The following is a 16,207-nucleotide window of genomic DNA, read 5'->3' as shown; positions in this document are numbered from 1 at the left end:
TGCTAACCAAATGCCACAGACAAGGTAGTTTAAACAGCAGAAATTTGTTTTCTCACAGTTCTATAGGTGGTAAGTCCAAGATCAAGGCATCACCAGGGTTGGTTTCTGATGAGGCCTTTCTTCCTGACAGGTGGACGGCTGCCTCCTCACTGCATCTTCTCTTGCTCTCTTCTCTCCCCAGGTGCTTAGAGAGAGCTCTGTGTCTATTTCTCTTATAAAGTCACCAGTCATATCTGATTAAGGCCTCATCCTTATGACCTCATTGACCTTTAATTATCTCTTAAAATGCCCTATATCCAAACAGAGTCACATTGGAGCTTCAACACATATATTTGGGGGAGCTTCAACATATATATTTGGGGGAGACACAATTCAGTCAATAAGAGGAGCTAAGGGGTTCATTTAAGAGCTTTGCTTAGGTATAGAGAGAGAAATGAAGGATTGGCTACAGGTAGGACTGGAATCACAACCTCCTGGATCTACAGAGAATCTCAGGAAGTATATCTTAGCACTTGGCTTCAGGAAGTGAAGGTAACCCAAAAGAGATGATTTCCTATTCTATTCTCAATATCTCTGAGTGTATCATATCATATCAGATAGGCTTTCTAAGTTAAGAACTTCTTGATGCTGAACAAAATCTTTCTCCTTTTTTCCCTCCACAATTATCTATAACTAGAGGCAGGTGCATGAAAATTCATGCACTGGAGTGGGGGGCGTCCCTCAGCCCAGCCTGCCCCCTCTCATAGTCCAGGAGCCCTCAGAGGCAACCTGGCGATCAGGGGAAGGTGATGCCGCATCACACCTCTGCTGCTGCCACTGCCGGCAGCGCAAGCCTCAGCCGGCCCTGGTTACCTGAGCTTCAGACGGCCCTGGGCAGCTGGGCAGCCACCATCCGAGGTTTGCCTGCACCTTGGGCCAGCCCTGCGTGGCTGGGTAGCCACCAGCTGAGGCTTGCCTGTGCCTCGGGCCAGCCCTGGGCAGCTGGGCAGCTGACATCTGAAGCCTGCCTGCACCTTGGGCATCGGCTGGGCAGCTGCCATCCAAGGCTTGCCTGCACCTTGGACTGGCCCTGGGCAGCTGACATCTGAAGCCTGCCTGCACCTTGGGCATCGGCTGGGCAGCTGCCATCCAAGGCTTGCCTGCACCTTGGACTGGCCCTGGGCAGCTGGGGGGCTGAGGGAACTGGGGGACTCCAGAGGCAGGCGCACAGAGCAGCTGGGCCTGCCTGGGGGCAGGCCCGGCCTTGCCGTGCCTGCCACCCCAGCAGGGCTGAGGGGACTGAGCACTGCCATCTTGTGGCTGTGGGCACTGCCATCTTTGAGGGCATGGCAGTCAATTAGCATATTCCCTCCTTATTAGCTGTGGGCGCCGCCATCTTTGCAATGGTATGAGGGTCAATTAACATATTCCCTCTTTATTAGATAAGATAATCTGCACATCACACACTCAACAGGAGTTCATCTCTCTTGGTTCACATAGTGGAGGATGACTTAGAAGGGAAATTCCACTTTTCTACTCTAAAGAAACCAGGGCAGTAGTTGAGGGAATGGGAATAGTCACACAGATCAATTCATCCAGAGACCTCTGTCATCAATTCCTGTCTTCTGCCTTACTGGAAACTGCATTAGATTGGAAGTCAGGAGACCTGGGCCCTTGTCCCAGCTCAACCACTGCTTAGTCATATACATGTGATGGATTTGACCTCCTATCCCTCCATTTCCTTATATGTAAAATGATGGTGGTAGGAATAAGTGTGGCTATTGAATTCAAAAACCACTACATACCCTTCAGCTCGTACTTTTTAATATTTTGCAATTGTCTATTTAATATTTTTTTAAATTTCCCTGACATAGCTTAATAAGCTCAATGAAACACCTCAATTATTTTTGTGTTTCATGTTACCATAAAGTACAGTAGCCAGAATGACAAAGTGTATTTTCATAAAGCTTTGGCTAATTCTGAATATAGCAAAATATATATATTTTCCTGGGCCTTGACTATCATTCTTCTTTTATGATTTCTCAATATCATGTCTCCCTTTTTCCACAATGGAAGTTTGGCTGAGAATTATGTAACCCAAAATAAAGTTGAATATATGCCATAAAAGCATGAAGAAACTTGTAGAGGTCTCAGTAATGTTTCCAACCAGTCCATAAATAAAAATATTTATTTCTACATAATGCAAGTTAACTGAATAATTAACAACACCCCTGTCTATGGGGGCAATATTTTATTTACAAGGAATTATATACTTTGCTGAATTGGGGGGAGAAATGAGACACAGTGTAATTTATGACCATGACAATGATCTTAATCTTTTTTTTCTATTGACTCTGGGTGCCAAACCCAGCTCAAGTGGGAAGGCCTGTCATTTAGAGTGTAACCTTTCAGAGTGACTTGTGCATTCCTATATGTCTGAGAGTAAACCTGTTTGACATGGTACCTGGACCTGTAGCGCCTTGAAATTTAACTCTAAAGTTTGCATACTAAATGATACTATTTTTTTATGGTAGGGATTGTCTTTGTTTAAAAATAGTAGTTCCCTATTAGAAAGATTTTCAGATGATGTCATTGCCATATATTGCACTGCAATTTGAGAGGATCAGGTTCAAGTCTCAAATTCTCAGACGCTGGGTAAGGAGAGGCTAAGAATGTGACAGAAATGATAAGCTTTGTCTGCCCATCTTACTTTTCAGTACCTTTTGTGGTGGATTTTATCCCCTTAATATCAGAATCAAAAAAGCTATCTACCTCTCAAAGACTGAGGGTGGTAAAGAAAAAGGAAATCCTATGTATCTGAAAATGGTAACTGGCTGGTCCATAAATACTATTGCACAATTCATTTCGAGGAGGAAGTGTGCATTTATTCTCTTTGCATAGGATACGTGCAGGAGGAACTGACTGGGATGGTAAAAGGATTCAGTAGTTGAGAACTTCAAATCTTGGTGAAATGGATATTGTTCTGAAGCACAATATTTTAGCACTGATTAAACAGTAGGAAAATAAGGTGTGACAGAGAGGGCAAGAAATTCAAGAAGAATACTTTGGAAGGCTTGACAGGAGAAGCCACCAATTTCTTATTTTTATCTTTATGAAGCAGATTCCTCACAGGGGCTCCACATTCCTCAGGCTCAGACATGATTAAACACCATACCTTTTAAAATGTTTTACTATTCCAAGATGAGGAATATATAAATAACCCCTTTCCAGCTACCACTCCTCAGCCTGGAATTTAAGCCGAGTGCCTTCTGGGCTTCAGTCTGCTCTGACCAGACTCCACAAAAGAACAACAACAAATAAAGCTGCCTCCCTCGTGAGCAGACTGGGAGTCTGGATGTAGAAGAAATGAAGTAGGCATTGAACAGCAATGCAGGTGCTGGGGAGGAGCAGTCAGCAAAATGCCGTCCATGCTGTTTCTTGCCTTGGCTGTTTCAAGAAGCAATGATGAAGTTGTAGCCATGTGGTGACTTAACGGAAGTTTGAACCTACTCAGATCTAGGACAAAAGTTCTAAAAGCCCTCCCAGTACTGAGAAGGACCTGGGGCTTTCTGAGCAAGCAGATAGGAGCCCTTGTATGTCTGCTAAGTTGGAGTGATTCAGAATTAACATCTAAAGTGATAACCCCCACCCAAACTGTAATCCATATGGAGAAGTTCATATGCCAAGGTGCTCTGATTGGGGAGTCTGGGCTGGGACCTGGCTTGCATGAACTAGCCCCAAACTGCCTCTCACTACCCTTTATATATATAATATGGCATCTAGAATCCTACTTCTATTTTCTTGCAGTAAAAGTGCACACTTGCGTGGCCATTCTCTCTCTCTTTCCTTCTCTCGCTCTTCTCCCTCTCTCAATCTCTCTCATTTAAGTATTTCTCTCCTCTCAAATCCCAGTTTAAGTGTCACTCCCTTCCAAAACCATTTTCCTGTAAACCATGGACCAATATTTTCTAAACTACAGTCTTTAAACTATCTGCCTCCGAATAAAATACCAACTTCCGAGCCCCCACCCCAGACTCATAGAATAAGAATTTGGGGTGATGGAGCTGGGAACCTGCATTTCAACAAGGTCCCCAGGTGAGTCCAAAGTTTGAGAACCTCTTCCACAGCCACATGGCACACCCCCGTAGCAGACACTGTCAATATCCCAATAGTATCCTACAGCAGTGGGCAAGTCTCGGTGCTTTTTGAACTAGAGTGTGTTACCGGAGGTGATGGAGATAGTGGTGATACTGTTTGATTCACTTTATATCCTTAGGCTTCTGGGATTTTAATTCTCTTTGGGGGCCAGCTTCATGGGTAAGCATCCTGGGCAGTAGCACAGGGCCCCATGAATTTGGTTTCATGCTCTCCTGTCCCATAACTGAACTTTTTACTAATTTTTGGACAATAGACCCACATTTTCGTTTTGCACTATGCCTGGCAAATTAGGTAGCCAGTCTGGTCTTACAGATTCACTCATTTCAGTTGTGTCCTTTTCTCTATATTCTGCCAGCATCCACTCCCACTCCAAATATTGTTATATCAGACTCAGGCAACTGCATCATTCTTTGCCTTTCCTCTAACTGTTCCTCTCTACAAGTGCTCAGCATCCCAACTAGTTGCCCTGAAACAAGTGATTAATTTTCATGTGCTATGAAAAGTAATAGAGGACATGGGGAGTGGGACTATATAAATCAAGACAGCCTCTCCCTCTATGCAGACAACTGGCAATTTGTGTAAAATTTTTAAATTCATATATTGTTATGGACTAAATGTTTGCATGCTCCCAAAATTTATATGCTGAAACCCTAGGCCCCAATGCAGTGGTGTTAGGAGTTGAGGCCTTTGGGAAATTATTAGAATTATATGAGGTTGTGAGAGTGTAGCTTTCATGAATGGGATTAATGCCTTTATAAGAGTCACAGGAGAGCTTGCCTCCTGTCTCTGCTCTCTGCAATGAGAGGATACAACAAGAGGCCAGCAGTCTACAACCTGGAAAAGGGTCCTCACCAGAATTGGACCAGGCTGGCACCCTGATCTCAGACTGTCAGCCTCCAGAACTATAAGAAACACATTTCTGTTGTTTATAGGCAACCTAATCCAGACTAAGAATTCATCCTGTAAAAGCAAATTGCTTAAAGCTGTGCATGCAAACATATTCCTTGCATTGTCTATAATAGCACAAGAATACAAGAAAATTAAATGTCCATAAATTAAAAATTAGTTACATACATACATACATGTAAATATGCTCTCAATATGCATAGAACATTTCTAGAATGTCCATAATTCTGTTCACAATAGTCCCAAATTGGAAATTACCCAAATGCCCATTAATAATAGAATGGATAAATATACTGGAGTGAATCCACACAGAGGAATACTATACACCAATGACAATGAATTCTCTACTACTGAACTGCACAAATATCTATTAATTTTTATTTTATCTCCTTTGGCAGTGTTTAATTTTTTTTATTTTACCTTATGTATTACTTTTTTAATCACAAAATTAAATTACATTTTAAAGATGTATTAGGTCTTCATTGTTTTCAGAAACATGAAAGAAGTCATACATAAAAGAATATATACCATGTGATTCCATTTATATAAAAGGTAAAATAAGAGCCATTACCCTGGAATAAATAGCTCTTACCTTGGAGACGAGAGAGTAGCTTGAGGAAACAGGAAGGGAATTTCAGGGGAGATAGTATTGACTTGTTCCTTTGTCTGGATACTGATTACAGAGGTGTGTTCAGTATGGGAAAATTCAGGCTGTACACTTATGTGTGTAATTCTCTGTACATACTACATTAAATTTTTGAAAGACCCAAGATTAAAGACACAGGTATGTGCATGTAAGAATGTGTGTGTTACATCAGTGGTTGAGCGTCAACCTATGAACCAAGAGGTCACGGTTGGATTCCGGTCAGAGCACATGCCTGGGTTGCAAGCTCGATCCCAGTAGGGAATGTATAGGAGGCAGCCAATCAATGATTCTCTCTCATCATCGATGTTTCAATCTCTCTCTTCCTCTCCCTTCCTCTCTCTCTAAAAAAGTCAATAAAAACATTTTTTAAAAGTATGTGTGTGTTCCTACATACCACACAAGCACAGAACACTGTTCTTATGGAAGGCTTCATAAGCTTTCAGTAAAAACATTTTAAAGCTGAGCACTGAAATTCCTGTGTCCCTTGTGCTGACTTGCCCTTTCTTATAATTTTATTTGAAGTCGCACAAAGTTTGGTATTTAGGCATTTCAGCAGATTCTCTTCTCCCAGTGAAGGAAAAAATGGAAATGTCACATGACTTATATACCTCATATGCAGTTCTGCAAAATGCTCTTAATCATTCCATTTTCATCTCTAAGCCAGTCTTTTTGGACTTAGAGGACTTATTTTTAGATAGCTGTGCAGTTGATAGTTTAGAATCCAGCCACTCCACCCACCTCCCCCTCTTTCTCTGCCAAACCCTGTTCAGTTGAAAATTTATGTTTGCAGTGGTCCCAGGGGATTATAATGATGTTGGGAATGAGCCCATGTGGAAAGCACAGCCATAGAATTGGACAAAAACTGGTGTTTGCGATGGAACATTGAAAAACTAATGACCATTTAATTTAAAACTGAGGCATCAAGAATTAGAAATGAGCTATGAAACTTTTATGTCCAGATCACTGGGTCAAAATATAATTCTAACCCCTAAAAGATATTAGCCCCAAAAGTAAAGAAATGGAGCAAGAATGGAATGTGCAGAACAGAAGTTGAACCAGCAACTCCAACACCATCTGGATACTCTCTGTCCATCTCTTGTCTCTGCTTCTGTTTTTGTTAGCAGCTCTCTCTCTCTCTCTCTCTCTCTCTCTCTCTCTCTCTCTCTCTCTCTCTCTCTCTCTCTCTCTCAACTTTTTTAGTGAGTTCTCATTCATGGATCTATCTCCATTCTGCTGCATTTCATTTTTCCCTTGGGGCTGTATCACCACCACTATCATTGTCCTGAGAAGTTAATAGTCCACTTTAAACTCCTGGTTAAGCTCAGACAAAACCTTTAACAAAGATGAGACAGGCTAGAAGTGCCAACCTATTGGAGAACAACATGAAAATAAGTAAAATTAGTAGAAATAACATTGATTCTGAGGCTCATCAAAAGTGTTCTCTTACTTCCTATTTGTGGGACCCTACAAAAAGCCAGCTATGCTCTTTTAGCCTCTTTATCCACTTCTAGAAAAAAGAAATTGACAATACCTATATCATAGGCTTATACTGGGGGTTAAATAAGATTTATTAACTCAACAAGTATCTCCTGAATGCCTATTAGGTGTCAGACACTGTTTTAGATAAAACAGTGACAGACACACAAAATCATACCCTCACAGAACTTACATTTTAGTAGGAGAAGACAAACAATAAGCAAATCAGTAAGACGATATGGGCTGTATACATTAGATATAATGAGATAATATATGGGTAGCCAAGTCTAAAAAGGAAAAAAATAAATAAAATTACCATCTGAAAGCTACCTACAGTTTGTACCTGTTGCTCAAGAATGTACTTGTAGAGGGAGTTGGTTCTTTTGTCTTGAAACGGTATTTTAAGGCAGTGGTCGGCAAACTGCGGCTCGAAAGCCACATGCGGCTCACAAGCCGCGGTTTGCCACTCTGTTGACTAATGAGTTTGCCGACCACTGTTTTAAGGGGACATTTAGCTATCCAAAGGAAAAGCCAAATCTCATTTTACAATTAATTTCTGGAGATTAAACAGCTCCAGAGAAATAGGAGCTAGACATCCATGCATGATAATATGAAAGGCCAGTCTGGGACAATGAGACAGATTGAAAGATAAGGTGAGTGAATATAGAGTCAGAGGGGAAGGTGTGGGCTGGCCCTTACCAGGGTAGCAGCCTGGGCCTCAGAAGGGAACAACCAAACAGCTGGTTTCTGTGAAGAAGCTCAGGTCCCAGTTTCCAGGAGTAGGAAGATCTGGTGTATGGTCTGAATTTTCCTCCTTGGTATTGCAATTGCCTTCGATTATTTTCAAGCCATGTGTAAAGTTTTGTCCTACGCTCAAACTAGGTGGTAGTTGTGCTTTCTGGGCAAAAGAGAAGAGCCCTGTGCCACTTGGAGAGAAGACAACAGGGGCTGACAAAAGGCAAGAAGCATGTAGAAAAATGCCTGAAGAACAGGCCAGGGTGAGGAGTGATGGAAGTCAGGTTAGAGGATGGAGGGTGCACTCTGGCACGACTCAGAATTATTAAGATAGAATAAACTCATGAAGAGTAGATCATTAGGGGTGCAGTCTCAGGTTACATTTGTTGAGCATTCAAGGGTAGCCTCCAAGGCAGGAGAATTTGTTGTAATATTCTGGACACAGAGTAGACACTCTACATGCCCATTTCCTTGCCGTTTCTTTTCATAATAAAATGATAGGGAAAAATAAAAATAAATGTGAGAACCTGCTCACACAACAGGGAATATTTTACGGTGCTTCCAGAGTTAATTTGCCTACCAGGCAATATTGTTCCAAAATGCTTATACAACGTCCCAAAGCTCCTTGCTTCCCATTTTCTGACCTGTTGCCTCGTGACAGATCCCATATTGATACCCAGATCACCTGTTTGCATTCCTGTTGAGGCTTAAGGGACTTTTCACTGGACAACCACTTTAAGACCCGGGTCAGTCCTGGTTTCTCATTATAAGTATATCGCCTCCCCCCCCGCCCGCCCCATATAATTGAGGGAAGTGTTATATTTGATGACATGCATAGTCTCATCTCTAAAAACAGTCTTATTCTCCAAATACGGGGTGGCCTGGCCATATGCCTTCATCCAAAGAACACTTCAGTAGACACAACCATATAGCTAAGATACCAAAAACACTGTGTTGTTCTATTTTTAGTGTGGTGATAATTCTGTTTCCTTTCCTGGTGCCTCTCTTTGCTCTTTATTCCTTGTTTAAATGCTTCTCATTAAAGCAGCATGTAGTTTGTTTTTCTCTCTTCTCCAGTATTTCTTTTTCTGAGCCCTTTGCTTGAGAGTTACTGTTTACAGGTAAGCTTGGAAAGAGAGTTTGGTTGTAGCTACACAATTTCATCTGTTTAGCCTCCTCATGAGTCATGCTGGAAAGATCTTGAGGCTGGTGAACCTTTTGTAGGCTAGTAAATATCTTGTGGGCACTTTAATTTACTTTATAGCTTTTTTCCAAGGCTGGTCTGCAGTGGAAGAGTCAGCTCTTCCCTTAAGTGACAGAAGTAAGCCATTTTCAAAGAGAAGGAACACGTATTTAAATTTATGATAGCTGAGCTTGGCTGCAACAGCCACATTCTTGTTCTACTTTGAGCTTGGCAGGCCATTCTAATATTTCTGCTTGGTCTGTAAATGTGAGATCTCTTTTATTTTCATTTGTTGGGATCTTCAAAAGCTCAAGAATATATTTTTCATTTGAGACTTTTATAAAATATACAACGATTATGTGAACAGTCGAGCTTTGCCCAGACTAACGAACCACTAGCCAGTGCCTTTCCAGCACGTTTTCGTTTCCCTGCCATGTACTGCAATGTGTGGCTGGCCACTTCCTTTATGCAGAGGTGAACCTCTCATCAGATCCTCGTAGCACAGCATTCTATTCTCAGCGACCTGTTCAATTTAGCAACATCTCTACGTCTCAGTTTTCATATCTGTGAAGTGGGAAAATAATGAGACCTGCCCCACAGGTAATTGTCACAGTCAACGATCAAAAGTAAAGTGCCTAACACAAATCCTAGCACAAAGTAACATAATAATAAAGGCTAATTTTTATTTTTAGTATTCATAAATCATGAATGGATCCCAGGTTATTAAACGCTTTTAGGAAATGGGAACTTTTAAATAGCTGATTTAAACCCCTTGATATTTTCCCCAGAAAAAAATATATTTTCCCCATATACAAAATGTTTGCATCTAACTTTAGAGGAACCATGGAAGCCCTGTAGTCCTTCCATCTCAGGTTAAAACGCCCCAGGAGAGCAAGTATCTCAGCCTGCAAAGAGTAGATGAGTTTTTGAGGGACGGAATCATGTCTTCCAGTTTCTCTACGCCCCATAACACCTACAATGGTGCCTATGACTTGGAAAAACTCCACACATATTTGAAAATTTGTTGCTGCCAAATTTTAATTCTCCATTAAATGTTGAAATTAAATGCTAAAATTTTGGATTAATTCTCTTTTTTAATGGAGGAAAAAGTGAATTTTGCTTTCATGCTCTTCAGAGGACTTGATGAAAGTACCACTTTTGCCCAAATTGGACTCTCAGTTTCCAAAGTTCTGTGGTCAGTTTCAAGGATGGGCATTCATGCCCCTAAGCCAAGTCATACTAGCTGGGAAGAGAGCGTGTTCTGAGCCAGCACCTGCACCGAAAGTTCCTCACATCTGTGCTGACAACCAGACGTCATGGTGGCCTGTTGCAGTGGCTCCCATTCGGTCAAGTTTGCAGCATGTCAATTTAGAGCAAGCCTAACTTTTGTTAAATGGTCTAGACATTGAGCCAAAAATTTAATAATAAACTCTGACAATAATTAACTCATATTACTGGACACCTTTGTTAATGTCGGCACACTGTAAACACATGCTCCTTTAGCCAAAAGAATTGATAAAAGGGGTGTTTGTCAAGGTGCAAATGCACAGGACATGACCTACCCTTTATGTTCCTCCTTCCCTCTTGCCCGTCCTTTCAGGATTTGGTTGTTTCTCTTCCCCTTTGCTCACCTCCTCAGACTAGATGTAGCACGTTTAGGGGAAAGAAGATACTGACTACAAATAGCCTATCACTTTTAGTTCTGTTATTGAAATTGGTTCCTATGTTTCTTGAAGTCATCTATTAATTGTGCATTCTAACACTTAATAATACTGCTAATTGAAAATGCAGTAATATAATACTTAAAGAAAACAAAAGAAAAAGTAAAGTATTTCTGTAGATCCTGTCAGAATGAAAGCTCAGACTTCAACATTCTTTTTGCCTTTTGTTTTCCCAACCCATGTGACAGGTCCTAAGTAGGTTCTGTTTTTCGAGCCTTCGTGTTCTTCAAACTAAATGACTCTGGCACCCTGCACACAAGAATGCACAGCGAGCTAGTGAGCAAGCGCTGACTTGTTTCAAACATTGCTGAGCACGTTAGGAGGGGCGAGATGAGGAGTCATGAGCAGACTTTGCTAATTTTGACATTCTGTTCTGCACAATCTTCTAGCTTAGGGGGAAAGAAGTACAAAGTCATGTTTTATGGCTTTGCATGGCAAGGGGGGAAATAACTAGCTAGTAGACTTTCAGCACAGACTCCTTACAATGACCTTAAAACACAGAAATTAATACAAGTAAATCTCTAGTCTTCCACGGGGCGTCATGTACACATGCACCGTCACACACACACATGCATACACACATGTGCAGGTATGCACACATGCACACACAGACTTCAGTATATGAAATAAAATTCTACAGATACAGTGTATATAAAAACATACTTAATTTTTAAAATTCTTGAGCCCCAATGCTTGGTTTCTGCACTCCCACCTATAGGCTAATTCCCTCTGTCTTAGCTCCTTAGGGCTCTTGTCTGTGAGCGGAAATCAAGAAGCCCCTCAGGATTCCAGCTTCCTCTGAACAACAGGAGTGTTCAGGCTAGCCATCCAGCTGCCCTGAATCTTTCCTCCCGGGCCCCTGTGCATGCCCTTCCCCCTTGAGTGCCAGCAAGAACACCAGTGCTTTCTCCAGGTGGTTCCTTTCCTCCTGACTTGTAGTGACCCCTGAGGCCTGCTGTAGCCTCTGGTGAGTTCGACTTTCTGCCTTCTTATCCAGCCCCACCCCTTAATAATCTTGCTAACATATAACTTATCTTTGGAGAGAGCGATAAGAAGACCCAATCAGTAAAAACTTGTGTTTAGAACAAAGTTTTGACTTAACTACAACCAGGAGCATGTTAGATGAAATGAGAATTTGGCTTAGACCAAAGTCTGGAGCCCCTATTGGGGCAAAGTGGGTGGGTTTAATGTGGTGGAGTCAGGGTAGGTGTATGGAGGAAATCAACCCTGACCTCACTCCCATTGGGATAGTTGGACGCTCCACTATGCATTCGTTGAATAACACTAACAAGCAACCTGAAGCTTGGCCAGAGCCTTCAAGACCTGCGGCACTCACTCAGCAAATATAGGTACCATTTTTTTCCTGGTTCACAGTATCTCCATGTTTCTAAATATAAACTTCCCTTCTTCAAAACCATGGGAATCAAATTATCTAATTCAGTGGGTCAGATGTTGAATACTTTAACAGGCCAGGATAGTTTTGGTTTTTGATATCCCCAATGATGGTACCTTTTTACCCTTTGGAGGTGGATTTGGTTTTGAAGGCAACCAAAAATCATTGTGATTCAAATCTGAAGACTACACTTGGTCATCAAGTTGGTTATCTATAGGCAGCCAAATGGCTCCTGGTAATCCCTGTCTCCTGGTATTCACATCCTATGTAAAAGGTGAACTCATTTTTAAGAACTAGAACATAGCTCACTTCCAAGATTAGGTTACAGGAAGTCTTTGACTTCCATCTTGCTCACCCTGCCTTCCTATCTAGTACCCTTTGTTCACTCTCTGAGGGAAGCTCTGCCATGCTGAGAGCTGCCCTCTGACAGGCAGGAAACTGATGTGTTCAGCCAACAGCCAGAAATGACCAAAAGTCGCTAACAGCCACTGAGTGAGCTTGGAGCAGATCTTCCCCCATTCAAACCTTGAGACCTTGATACCCCAGCCAGCACCATGGTTGCATTTTTGTGAGAGATCCTGGGTCAGAGGGCCCATAGAAAGAGCATATAGGTTTCTAACTCACAGAAATTATGAAATAATAAGAGTTTGTTAGTTTTAAGCTGCTATGTTTTGGGGGCAACCTGTTATATAGTAGTAGATACCTAATATGGATTTGTTAGAATTAAACAAGAATGTGTCTGTTAAGCAAGAAGAATGGTTTCTATTAGCACCTCAGAACTTACCACTCCAAATTAATTGTCACCTTGTCTTAACAGGGGTGAAGGTGTGACTCCACCCATCCCCTGTCTGCCTCAGGTCTCCCAGATGGTTTTTGTGGCCTTTTCACTGCTTGTGTCTTTCTTTGACCTTGTATTTGGTGTGTAGACCAGTGTGATATAGCTGTCTCCAAGGTGGATTCTAGTAGAAGGCTACCCAGTAGGGTACTTAGGGGATGCCTGTTAGGTCCTTCTATTCTTCTCCCTCCTATTCTCCTCATATTTCTACATTATCCTCCTGTCCTGTTGAGGATGGGAAAGCAGTGTTTCAGGTACCAGAGAGTTGAAACTGCTCAGAACTGTTATCACAGTATATCCTCATTTTGACTTGTATCATCTAGATCCTCTACAGAACTCTGGGTGGCCTACTTTTAAGTGTCTCTGCTTTTCTTTGAGTGGGGGAAAATACTTCTTTAAAATCTGGAATCATTGTTCTATAAACTCAACAAAATGCTGTTTTGAAAAAACAGACTGTAATTTCCATGGTAAACCCCCTGGCCAAGGGGCCAATTCTAACTTTCTATCATAGATGTTGAGATTATATTGCTGATTTTCTAATAATATAAATGACTTCTGGGCTCAGATTTTAGGGCAATAAATTGGATTTTGTGTCCTTTTAATGATATTTGTATACCTGTAGAAAAAATTGCATAAAATCTTTTAATGTGATGATTTTTTTGCCTAATTTTAAGACTACTTGTCCAACTTTCTCTTCCTTTTGATACCACCAGCATACCTCTCATCTGGAACCTTTCTTTTGCATACTGGCATCAGGGGCCTGAACAGTGGTTGCTAAGCTGCCACACAGCTGAAAGGACAGTTGGGAGAACTAACAAGGTATTGTCCCTGGGCTGAGGGAAGCAGTTCTTCTAGAGGTGTAAAAAAAAATCTGAGGTGCCCCTGAAGCAAAGGGTTTCCCTTCTTCCTGGCCCCAGAGAATGCATGGTTCTTTCTAGTGAAAATTAGGGACGTTGTGTCTGCGTGTTTCTCTCCCCGTGGTGATGACTAAGTTCTAAATGGAAATGAAACTTCTCTGATTTCATCCTTGTCTTTTTTCGTCATTCTTCTGAATCAGCAATCCCACGCCTATAACAGGAAATCATGTATTTAAGATTTGTTTTGAATGTATGAATTTGTGAAGAGGAGATAGATTTTGAGAATTCATTATATGTATTGGAGGCTTGCTCGGGTGTCTGCCTGGGGCATTCCTATCAGCCTATCAGTAAGGTGTAGGAATGGCATGTTGGAAGCCAGCATCAGGCCCAGAGAGAGATTTAATGGTAAAGATCCTTCAAATCCCATCACCTTTCTACCTCTAACCCCGTTAGCAGCACTTCCCATCTGGTTTTCTGAGGCAGCACAGGCTGGATGACACTTGCATAACCCCTGTCTTGGGTACTCAGGACACAAGCAAGGGTTCTATGCTGTGATTCCCTTCATCAAGAAAGCATTGTGTTGGTGAGTTAGGATGATGTTATTAAGAGGTTGACATTAAATCTGCTACTATATAATAAATCCTATATAATAAAAACCTAATATGCAAATAGACCAAACAGCAGAATGGCCATTTGCTATGATGTGCACTGACCACCAGGGGGCAGACGCTCAACACAGGAGCTTCCCCCGGGTGGTCAGTGCGCTCCCACAGGGGGAGCGCAGCTCAGCCAGAAGCCGAGCTCATGGCTGGCGAGCGCAGCAGTGGTGGTGGGAGCCTCTCCTGCCTCCGCAGCAGCACTAAGGAGCAGCGAGTCAATCAGTAAGGAACAGCAAGCAGGTGGGTGTTAAGGAGCAAGGGCTCCCAGACTGCGAGAGGCATGTCCAACTGGCAGCTTAGGCCTGCTCCCCATGGACATCCCTCAAGGAGTCCCAGACTGTGAGAGAGCATAGGCCGGGCTAAGGGATCCCCCACCTCCCCAGTGCACAAATTTAGTGCACTGGGCCTCTAGTGTATGTATGTGTGTGTGTGTGTGTGTGTGTGTGTGTGTATATATATATATATTCCTCACCCAAGGGATCCCCCACCTCCCCAGTGCACAAATTTAGTGCACTGGGCCTCTAGTGTATGTATGTGTGTGTGTGTGTGTGTGTGTGTATATATATATATTCCTCACCCAAGGATATTTTTCCCATTGATTTTAGAGAGAGTAGAAAGTGGGGGGAGAGAGAGAAACATTGATGAGAGAAACACAGTGATTGGTTGCCTCCTGCACACACCCTGACCAGGGCCAGGGATTAAACTTACAACCAGGTACATACCCTTGACTGTTGGGTGCATGGGCAGACACTCTAACCACTGAGAAACACTGGCCAGGGCTATCACTTATATTTAAAAAAATATTTAAACATTTCATTTACTTAAAAAGTAAAATATATAAACCATGTACACATGTCAGTATTTCCAAATGCTAGTAGCCACTTGCTTGCCACACCTCTCATCAGATGATGGAATAAGGTATCACAGTGAGCAGGTGGGCTCTGGGTCTCCATCCTTTATTGCGTAGCTTGATCAAGTTGCTTATCCTCTAAACCTTGGCATCTTTGGCAAAATAAGGATGATAATAATTCACAGTTCATGAGGCTGTAAAATGCTCTAATACATATAAAGCTTTGGGCATAATATTAACTATTAGAAAAGTAGTAGTATGAATAGTTTAACTGTGACAAAAATTGTGAACGTGTTCCACGCATGACTAAGGGCTATAGACTATTGCCCCCACACCTGTCTATCTCTTAGACAATCTCCCTGTAAACGAAGATTAAGCACATGTGCCTAGCTCAGGGGTTAACAAACTATAGCCCATGGGCCAAATTCAACCCACCTGTCTTTGCAAATAAAGTCTACAGAACTCACTACCTTACGTTTTATCTCTAGCTGCTTTCAAGCTACAGCAGCACAGTTGAGTACTCGTGGCAAGAGACTGTATGGTCTGCAAAACCCTAAAATACTCTTTAGTCCTTTGCAGGAGAAGTTTGCCAACCGTTGGTCTAGTGTGCTATGAGACACTAATGATATCCCAGCAGAGCTTGTATGGATACAGCTTTTATCAACTACGTAATTTGTGGGGCCCATTGCAAAATGAATGTCCACCCTGTTTCAACATGATTAAGGAATTCCAGAGAGTGACAGCACACCGGTGAATGAAGCACAGAGGCCTCCCGAGTGTGGAGCCCTGTGACTGCAGAGGCGGCGCAC

This window comes from Eptesicus fuscus, chromosome 4 (genome assembly GCF_027574615.1).
Source record: "Eptesicus fuscus isolate TK198812 chromosome 4, DD_ASM_mEF_20220401, whole genome shotgun sequence".
Taxonomy (NCBI): domain Eukaryota; kingdom Metazoa; phylum Chordata; class Mammalia; order Chiroptera; family Vespertilionidae; genus Eptesicus; species Eptesicus fuscus.
Note: the sequence above shows the minus strand (reverse complement) of the source record.